This window comes from Portunus trituberculatus, chromosome 31, assembly GCF_017591435.1.
Source record: "Portunus trituberculatus isolate SZX2019 chromosome 31, ASM1759143v1, whole genome shotgun sequence".
Lineage (NCBI taxonomy): Eukaryota > Metazoa > Arthropoda > Malacostraca > Decapoda > Portunidae > Portunus > Portunus trituberculatus.
In genome coordinates this window covers 4,249,122-4,259,121 of record NC_059285.1, presented here as the reverse complement: position 1 = coordinate 4,259,121, position 10,000 = coordinate 4,249,122, and the positions used below count along the sequence as shown (strand labels likewise).

The following is a 10,000-nucleotide window of genomic DNA, read 5'->3' as shown; positions in this document are numbered from 1 at the left end:
CTCTCCTCCTCCTCCTCCTCATACTCTTTTTGGTTCTTCTGTCTCTCTCTACTTCTTTCCTCCTCCTCCTCCCGTTTCTCCTTTCGCTTCTTTTCCCTCTACTTCTTTCCTCCTCCTCCTCCTCGTTCTTTTTCGCTTCTTTTCCCTCTACTTCTTTCCTCCTCCTTCTTCTCTTCTTGGTTCTTCTCCCTCTACTTCTTTCCTCCTCCTCCTTCAGGTGGCGTGGGTTGCCAGGGGAGGCGCCCACGCTTGAGGAGCCTGGAGGTCGTGGCGGAGAGAAGGTCGTACAGGACAGGTTTGGATCACGTTGGGTCGTGACTCACGCTCTATATATGTTATTTTATCTCCTTCCCTTCTCTTCTTTTTGTGTTTTCCCTTGTCTTCTCTTCCCCTCCTTTCCCTTTCTTCTCATCCCTTTTCTCTTCTCTTCCCTTCCTATTTCCCTTCTTTTTCTCCCTTTTTCCCTTCCTTCTCTTCCCTTCCCATTTCTCTTCTCTTCTTTTTCGTTGTCCTTTGTTTCCTTCCATCTTATCTGTTTCTTCTCTGTTCTTGTAGTTTTAAAGTTTTTTTTTTCTTCTCTTTTCGTTATCTCTTTCTCTTCTTTGCTTGTTTTTCCCTTCTCCATTTTTTTTACTGATATTTTTTCTTTTCCGCCTTCTCTATCTTCTCTGTTCTTGTAATTTTGTTTTGTCTTTCTTTCGTCCCTTTTCGTGATCTCATTCTTCTTTTCTTTTCTTTTTTTATTCTTCTTCTTTTTCTTATCCTTTCTTTCCATCCACCTTTCTGTCTTCTCTGTTTTTATCATTTGTTTTGTTATATTTTTTCCTTCACTTTTCGTTACTTATTTCGTCCTCTTTGCTTTTTTTTTTTTTGTCTTTTTCCTTCCTTCTTTTTTTTTATAAGAGTTTAGGTATGTCCTGTTTCTCTTTCTCTTTTTCTCTTCCTTATTTCCTTCTACGTTCTTTTCTAGCGGGTTTCTCTCCTTTTTTTTTTTTTCTTTTTCATTTCCTTCCAAAAATTCTCTCATTTTTTCCCCTTTCCTTTAAATGTATCGTCCCGTTTTCCCTCGTTACTTTCCCTCCCTCGTTCGTTCTCTCTCTTTCTCTTCACTTTTTTTCCTTCACTCCTTTTCTAAGAATTTATGTTTAGATATTAATTTTGTCCTGTTTCCTTCTCTCTCTCTCTCTCTCTCTCTCTCTCTCTCTCTCTCTCTCTCTCTCTCTCTCTCTCTCTCTCTCTCTCTCTCATTTTCTTTACTTTGTTATCCTTCCCTCCTCTGAGAATTTATGTTTTCCTTCATATGTAATCAATTTTTTTTTCTCTCTCTCCCTTTCAACTTTTCCTTTCCTACGTTTTCTTTCCTAGTTTTGTATTTTCCTTCTTCTTTTCTTGCTTCTAAATAAAAAAAAACTTTATTAATTTGTCTCGTTCTTTCATCATTTTCCTCTCCTCGTCTCATTTTCCTTCTCTCCTTTTCCCTTCTATTCTCTCTCCTTCCCATCCCTTCCCTTCATCTCTCCATCCCTCTCCCTCCTTTCATGTCCCTTTAACAACTGAAACTTCATGCGATCTCTCTCTCTCTCTCTCTCTCTCTCTCTCTCTCTCTCTCTCTCTCTCTCTCTCTCTCTCCTTCCCATTCTTCTTCCTTCATTCCTTCCCCTTCCTCTATTCCTCTTTCGTCCTTTCATCCTTCGCTGAGAACTAAAACTTTGGGCCTCGGGGATTATAACGTAAGAGGTGGAGGAGGAGGAGGAGGAGGAGGTTTAAATAAGAAAAAAAGGAGTAAGAAGATTAAAGAAAGGAAAAAACAGGAATAGAAGAATAAAATGAGAGAACAAATGCAAAGGAGAGATAAGGAGGGAGAGAAAAAGTTAAATTAAGAAATGAAGAGAGAAAGAAAAAGTCACATATCTGTTCCAAGAGAGAGAGAGAGAGAGAGAGAGAGAGAGAGAGAGAGAGAGAGAGAGAGAGAGAGAGAGAGAGAGAGAGAGATCAGTGAACAACCTAATTACTCAATCAAGTGATCATAATTGCCTCTTGTAAGGAAACGATCGAGTTATCAAAGCGTCAATTAATCCTTATCTTCAGAGAGAGAGAGAGAGAGAGAGAGAGAGAGAGAGAGAGAGAGAGAGAGAGAGAGAGACGCCCCTTCCTTACCTATACATGTATTGGACAGGTGTGTTCAGATTTTCAACACATGGATTAAAGAGAAACAGGTGTGTGTGTGTGTGTGTGTGTGTGTGTGTGTGTGTGTGTGTGTGTGTGTGTGTGTGTGTGTGTGTGTGTGTGTGTGTGTGTGTGTGTGTGTGTGCATTTTTTCCTTGCAGTTGAAGAAGATACACGAATCTCTCTCTCTCTCTCTCTCAGTAAGAAAAGAAAAGCTCGTAGAAATTTCAAATCATACCTTTTTTTTTTTTTACCAGTCAGTCAAAAAAAGAAATAAATAAAAAAAAATAGATACGTATATAGATGAATCAACATATAAAAGTATAGATAAAATAAAATAAAAAACTAAGATACGTATAGAAAAAAGATGAAAACAAATAAACAAATAAATAAAGAGATAACTAAACTAAACTGAACAAAGACAGACACAGTAGAGAGATTAAAAGATGAAAAAAAATAAATAAATAAATAATGAATAAACACAGCTAAACACATGAAAAAAAAAAAAAAAAAAAAAGACAGTAGGGAGGTCACTTATTTACCAGCACACGAGCAACAGACTTCACAACACAACATTGGAACATTCACTTTTAGGGCAAGATTAATTAACAACAACTGCATTAGCGCCATTCGTTAACTTCATTACGTTCATTCCGGCTTAATGCAATAACTGAATTAAAAAAGTGTGTTTATATACGAGTATGTAACGTTCATTAGTAGGACAAAAAAATGGAGTTTAGTGGTGAGTCAAACGAGTAACATTGATACTGTCTTTTTATTTTTATTTTTTTATACCATGTGGACTTTTCACAGGAATTTCTGGGCTAAAGGTGATACTTTTTTGTGGCACCTATCTGAAAGCCCACCCGCTAGGAAACCGTTGCCCCGAGTGAGGAAGCCCAACCTACACTCGGACCGTGGACAGGATTCAAACCCGTGCGCTTGGAGACCCCTCGGACCCCAAAGCACGCATGGTTCCACTGTACCAGGTTAAGCCCTTCAGTACCGTGAGGCTTTACCATACTCATTCTGCTTACTGTTAGGTGGTTTTATGCAGCTCAGAAACATATGTGGGGGATTAAAATAGTGAAGACTGTGGCCATTAATCTTCCGACCTCTACAGACCCTTCCTATAGTCTGTCTAAAGTGGCTCCTGGGTCTGTCTAAATAGTGTCCTAGAGGAATGCGTGGTTGTCAGTTGTCAGATCTTGAGGAAAACCGTAGTCTGTCCTCGTGGTAAGTGTGGGAATCAACAGAAAACGAGTATTATTCACACAAAATCAATCATATCACCAATAAGATACACTGTTTTGAAACCCAGGAGCCATTTTAGGGTACACAGACTATAATGTCAATAAAATGGTCTAATGGTACACAAATTTCAAGGTAAAAATCTCTTTCTCTCTCTCTCTCTCTCTCTGAAGAGGTTAAGGTGCTACGTGTTTGTGAGAGGAGGGAATGTTGTCACTGGCTTTTTTTTTTTTTTTTTTTTACATTTTTTTCGGTTTGTGAATGTATATATATTTTTTTTATCTATCTTTATCTTTGTATCTTTATTTAGTTTTTCCTTTTTTTTATTTTTGTTTGTGAATGTATTTATTTATGTATTTATAGTTTTGTTTCTTTTTTTTTTCCTGTTTTTGTTTTATTATTTTTTTCCGATTTGTGAATTATATTTTTTTCATTTACCTATTTTTTTTCTCTCTATTATTATTGTTATTTTTAAAGGGAATGTTGTGACTAGCTTTGTTTCTTTCTTTGTTTTTAGTCTTGTATTTTTTTTACACCTATATTTATAATCTTCTTTGTGAATGTGCATTTTTTATTTAATTATCTATTTTTATTTTATTTATTTAATTTTTCTAAAGGGAACATTGTGATTACTCTGCTTTTGTTTTTATTTTGTATTCTTTTAGCTGTCTTTGTTTTGTTAATGAATTCTTATCATATATTTATTTTACCTTGACTTGGCATTGTATCTGTTTTGTAATTTATTATATATTTATCCTTTTATTTATTCTATTTATTCATTCATTCATTTACTTTATTAACTAATTACCTTCTGGTCATCTATTCTTTATTCTTTAGTATTTATTTCTTCTTTGACATTGTTTAGTTATTCACTTTTACTTTATTAACTCATGAGCTTTTAGTCATCTATTCCATCTTATCCTTTTGTTATCCATCTTTTTCATATTCTATTTACTTATACACTCATTCATTTACTGTATTAATCCACTACTTTCCAATCATCTACCTTATCCTTTCGTTATCTATCTTTTTTATATTGTTTACTTATATATTCACTCATTAACTTCACTCATTCATTATTTATTTTCTTATTCCATTTGTTTATGCACTTTATTGATTAGCTTCTAGTCACTTTCCCTTCCTGGTCCGTGATGAAGGCTGGCACACCCACACCTGTGCAGCCTCGGGCCAGGTGAGGGACGTGTTAAGCTTTTGCTACACACTCCCCTTCACTAACCCCCCAACGCCACCACCCCCACCATTACCTGCAGGTGTTCCTTCAGCGCCCTGCGTGAATCACAACGCACACGTGGCCATTAACTAAGCACAGGTGGCATAATACCTGCCGTGTATACGTAAATGCATACATGAATAGATTTGCCATTAATCAGAAGCTACGAACATGATTAATTGTGAAATAAGTAATTAAATAAATAAATATATTCACGATGCAAACTGGAAATACTTGTTTAAATACACACACACACACACACACAATATAGTCCTTGGATCGATGGCTTGTAAACTCTCGCTACGCTTTAATTTGGTTCACTTAACGATCAACAATTGTCTGTGTGGTGGTGGTGGTGGTGGCTGGCTAAAAGTTATTGTTAAAAGTAGTAGTAGTAGTAGTAGTGTGACAATACTAACAAACTACGTCCCACGCAAAGCCACACCAAGACAAGTGCATGATTTTCCCCTCCCCGCGCCCACTCCGCTTCAGACAGTGACGTGTGGGCGAGGAGACAACCACGCCTTTAAAATATTCAAACATTACTGCCCTTGGAATTCAAACACCTGCAGTTAGCCCGCCAAAGTGTCTGCCTGGGTGCTGTTGTGTGTACGTGCTTGTGACTGTCGCTCTCCTCTCCCTCTCTCTCCGTCTCCCTCTTCCAAAACATCATGCACATAACACATCTCTCCTTGCCTAACTACCTCTTGTCTTCAGCTTGCATATACATTCCTAACTCCGCTATAACTGCTTTGTCTACTGCTTCTACCCACAAGGCGCCACGAGGCTCAATAAGGGCGGTAATGCAGTGGTTCCAGACAAGTTCTTCCTATCGGGGCTTCGAGTGTTGCCATTTCGCACTGGTATTGCTGGCGCCATATTTCAAGTTCACCGTTATTTTTCACTTATTTCCCCACACGCCGATGGTGTTACGGCGTGGCGTGATGCAGGCTGAATTATCGATATTTGCACGTGTTCCTGATCGTGTGAGCGCGTCGGTTTGCGTCACATGGGGCGAGATAGAGGAAGGGGAATAAACGGTTAAGACGAGAGGTGGTAGCGGGCGGGTGGTTGTGATGGTGGTGGTGCAGCAACCCGTCAAGGAATACGCATACCGCTCAATCCTTCCTCACTAAAACCTCAATTTCTATCACTTGCCGGCGCCCACGCACACACTGCACATGCCACGAGTACTCCTGAATCACCTACCTGTACTGATTGTGAAGGGCGCGGCCTGAGAGTCCCTAGGAAGTCTACAGGAAGGGAAAGAGTAGGAAAGACTTGCTCTCCACACCGTCTCCTTCCCTCGCCACAACACTGACTCCCCCGTGTCGCCCTTACCAATCCCTCTCTCCCCGAATACGTGTTCTGAACGTGGTTGTTTTTCGTCTACCGCTAGTCCTGGAGTTGTTTGGAACTTGAATTGATGTTAGTGAGGCTCGTTCTGTTGTTTGTAGTTTGGTGGCCACGGAGATGCTGTTGTTTGATGTTTGCAACGGTTTGGTGTTGAAAGGGTGTGTACTGTACAAAGGGTCACTAAATTGAACTGTAGACTTGTGTTTTTGTGTAGTACGTGTGTGTGTGTGTGTGTGTGTGTGTGTGTGTGTGTGTGTGTGTGTGTGTGTGTGTGTGTGTGTGTTTACGTGCTTTCCAAGTCAAAACGTTTTGAAACCCAACAAAGCTCTCTCTCTCTCTCTCTCTCTCTCTCTCTCTCTCATATCCTGGCCGTTCTTTGTTGTGGGTTAGTCATGAGTGTCGTTATCAGGTCGTCCGTGCGTTGGTCGTGTCCGTGCCTGTGTGTGTGTGTGTGTGTGTGTACTGGCCAGAGGGTGCGTCAGCTGCTTCACAACGGAAAGCTTGGCGAGGCAGTAGCAATGGTGGTGGTGGCGGCTGTAGTGGTGGTGGTGGGGGGGTGGGGGTGATAAGACAACGGCCCTGGCTTCGGTGACGTCAGATTAGTGAGAGATAAAGGAAAAGTGAAGTCAAAAGAGGATGATTAGATAGGAACTGATTAAAAGTTTGTCTTTGTTTTTTCACTTGTCTTTTTGTCTTTTTCTTCATTAAGGTTGGGAAAATATGAACTTATAGAAAATGGGAAGAAAATAATGCAGAACTGTTAACTGATGAGAGAGAGAGAGAGAGAGAGAGAGAGAGAGAGAGAGAGAGAGAGACCCCTGCCCCCGTTTCCCGTCTGCTGCATTGTCCTTGATGCTTCTCAGGCGCGACCTTGAAAGCATACTGGTTCACGCTACACACACACACACACACACACACACACACACACACACGGACATTTGCGGGAAAATAAGGTATGGAAGAAGAAGCAGGAGGAGGAGGAGGAGGAGGAGGAGAGATATGAAATGGTATGACGAGAGAGAGAGAGAGAGAGAGAGAGAGAGAGAGAGAGAGTATGCTGTAGAGGAGGGAGCGTTGGATAGGAAGAAATCAAAGAAAAAAAAATAGAAAAAAATAGAGGAAACATAGAAAGGAGGAGAGGAAAGTAAAGAATAGGAAGAGAGGAAAAAGAGAAGATAAAGTAACAAAAAGTAATGGAATGGAGATAAGTTGAAATTTTGACTTAGGGATGGAGGGAAAGAAGAAAAAACAAGTGTAGGGTTTGGATGGAGGAAAGGAGAGGAGAAAAGGAGGGAAAGAGGGGGGGGATGAGGGAAAGAGGGGGAGAGAGGAGAGGATGAGGGAAAGAGAGAGGCAGGAGAGGATGGAGGAAAGAAGGGAGAGCAGGAGATGATAAGGGAAAGAGGAGGGGAGAGTATGAGGGAAAAGAGATAGGGAAGATGAGGATGAAGGAAAGATGAGAGAGAGAGAGAGAGAGAGAGAGAGAGAGAGAGAGAGAGAGAGATGAGGGAAAGAGGGAGGGAGGGAAGGTAGAATCAACAGGTGAGGATTTCAAAGGAAGGCTTATTTACATCTCACCACCACCTCCTCCTCCTCCTCCTCCTCCTCCTCCTCCTCCTCCTCCTCCTCCTCCTGCTCCTCCATTCCCAGGTGTGAGGGGAAGAAGCGGCAGTGAACGGGTGGGTGACAATAAGTTATTCGTGTTTCCGCATCCCCTCAGAAATTTCTCCCTCGTATTGAAAATTATGAAAAAAAAAAAAAAAAAAAACGTGTCAATATAAACTCATAATTCACTGTCTTTTATTTATTGTTTTTATTTTTGTTTGGTTTAGTTTTGTTTCATGTGGATTCAAGTCATTTCCATGTCCTTTCATTTACCTATGCACAAATTCATCAGTTGATAAGAGATAATAATGGTGATTGACGTTGGTTTCAGTTAACAGTTAAGTTACTCACGTGAGGAGAAAACCACCACCACCACCACCACCATCATCATTTAAACCACACACCACCACCATCACTACTTTAACTACACAACAGCACCACCACCACCACCTCCACCAACAGCAGCAGCAGCAGTAGCAATAACAACAATAATTACATAGCCGGGAATGCTGAAATAAGTAGAGATAATAATCAAAACAACAACAACAACAACAACAACAACAACAAGAACAATGATAACAAATAAATAAATAAACAATGCAAATTAATACAAACAGGTACACAATCTGGCCGTTTCCTTCCTGCTTCCCTGCTTATCTACTTGCCTCCTTTGTCTTCTTATTACCTTCCTACTTCTCTGCTTGTGTTTGTTTTCCTTGTCACCTCCCTACTTGCCTTCTTTGTCTTGCCATCTCCCTGCTTGCTCGCTTGTCTCCTTGCTTCCCTGCTTGCCTGCGTACCTGCTTACCTTCCTTGTCTTGCCACCTCCTTGCTTGCTTGCCTTCTTCCTTTCCTGTTTCCCGGTTTGCCTGCTCGCCTTTTTTTTTTTCTTCTTGTCACCTCCTGCTTGTCCTCTTGCCACCTCTCTGCTTGCCTGCTTGTCTCCTAGCTTAACTGCTTGCTTGCGTACCAGCTTGCCCTCTTTGTGTTCGTGTCACTTCCCTACTTGCCTGCTTGCTCTCTTCTGTCTTCTTGCCATCTCCTTCCTTGCCTGCTTTGTCTTCTTGCCACTTGCTTACTTGCCTGCTTGTCTTGTCATCTCCTTGCTTGCCTGCTTATCTTCTTGTCACCTCTTTGCTTCCCTGCTTGCCTAGTTTGTCTTCTTGCCATCTCCCTGCCTGCCTGCTTCCCTGCCTGCCTTTTTGCCTGCCTGCCTGCCTGCCTGCCTGCGTGCCTGGCTGGGAGCGGCTACGGAAATACTTGAAGAGATCCCGAGCAACAAACACGATAATCTTGCCCAGCTTCCAGGAAAAATAAGGAATTCTCACCCGCCGCGCCTTCTCTCACCATAAAGGAAGCAAAAAAGGAAAAAAAATATAAATACCAGTATCCTTTTGTTTTTCTTTGTTCCGAGAATTGCATGATGGGAAGTAACAAGCCGCGCCGAGAGTGATGGGAGCACCAGGGAGAAGAAAATGCAAGTTCGAGAAAATGCGGTTCACTAGGATGAGTCACCGCTGCCCGTTTTCTTTTTGTTTCAAGGGGGACTGAGCTGTAAGAAGTGGAGGAGGAGGAGGAGGAGGAGGATAGGTTTAGCTTGCTTGTTTCTTGTAGGTGGATAGGTGAGTGGATTGTTGTTGTTTTTGTTGTCCTTTTTGTTCTTTTTCCCTTTTTTTTTCCTTCATTGTCTTTTCTTATTGTTATTATCAATTTTGTTATCACCGTTATAATTTGGTCATGTTTGTCCTCCTCCTCCTTCTCCATGGCAGCGCGTGGTTTGCCTTCAATACACGTCAAGTAACCAGTAAGTAAACCAGGCTGGGAGGAAAAGAAAGAAAAGAAATCATGGGAGAGCGGCATATGAGGACAGAGAAAGAGAGAGGGAGGTTAGGCGGTACACACACACACACACACACACAAACAACACACACACTCACACTCTCTCGATAGGTAGATAGATACAGATAGATTTGTGAAGGTAGCAGAGGCAATACACACTCTCTCTCTCTCTCTCTCTCTCTCTCTCTCTCTCTCTCTCTCTCTCTCTCTCTCTCTCTCTCTCTCTCTCTCTCTCTCTCTCTCTCTCTCTCTCTCTCTCTCTCTCTCTCTCTACCTTGGTGAGGGCAGGAGCCATGAAAGGAGCCGTGAAAGATAAAGAGTACCAGCAACAGAGAGGCGGTTGACGAGATTAAAGGCGTGGAGGTGAAGGGAAGGACGTGGGGAACGACAGCCAAACGTAATAGATTGAGCGAAGCGGAGACCATGAAAACAGCTGTGCCAGATAAGAGCATTAGAGGAAATAGTGATGGTTTATGATATTAACCCCTTCAGTACTGGGACACCTTTTTTTTTTATCATCGTGAGTTTTGAGTATGTTTAGATGATTTTATT

General features: G+C 41.4%; 1 protein-coding gene across 1 annotated transcript in view; it reads right to left on the bottom strand.

The window, feature by feature from the left end:
* LOC123511550 (probable serine/threonine-protein kinase kinX) overlaps positions 1–6,254 on the bottom strand; it is a 21,970-nt gene extending 15,716 nt beyond the window's left edge. Inside the window, exon 1 of the mRNA XM_045267549.1 lies at positions 5,858–6,254. The gene's annotated coding sequence lies outside the window, so the exon portion shown is untranslated. The remainder of the gene's footprint in view (positions 1–5,857) is intronic.
* Between the last annotated feature and the right edge of the window lie 3,746 nt (positions 6,255–10,000).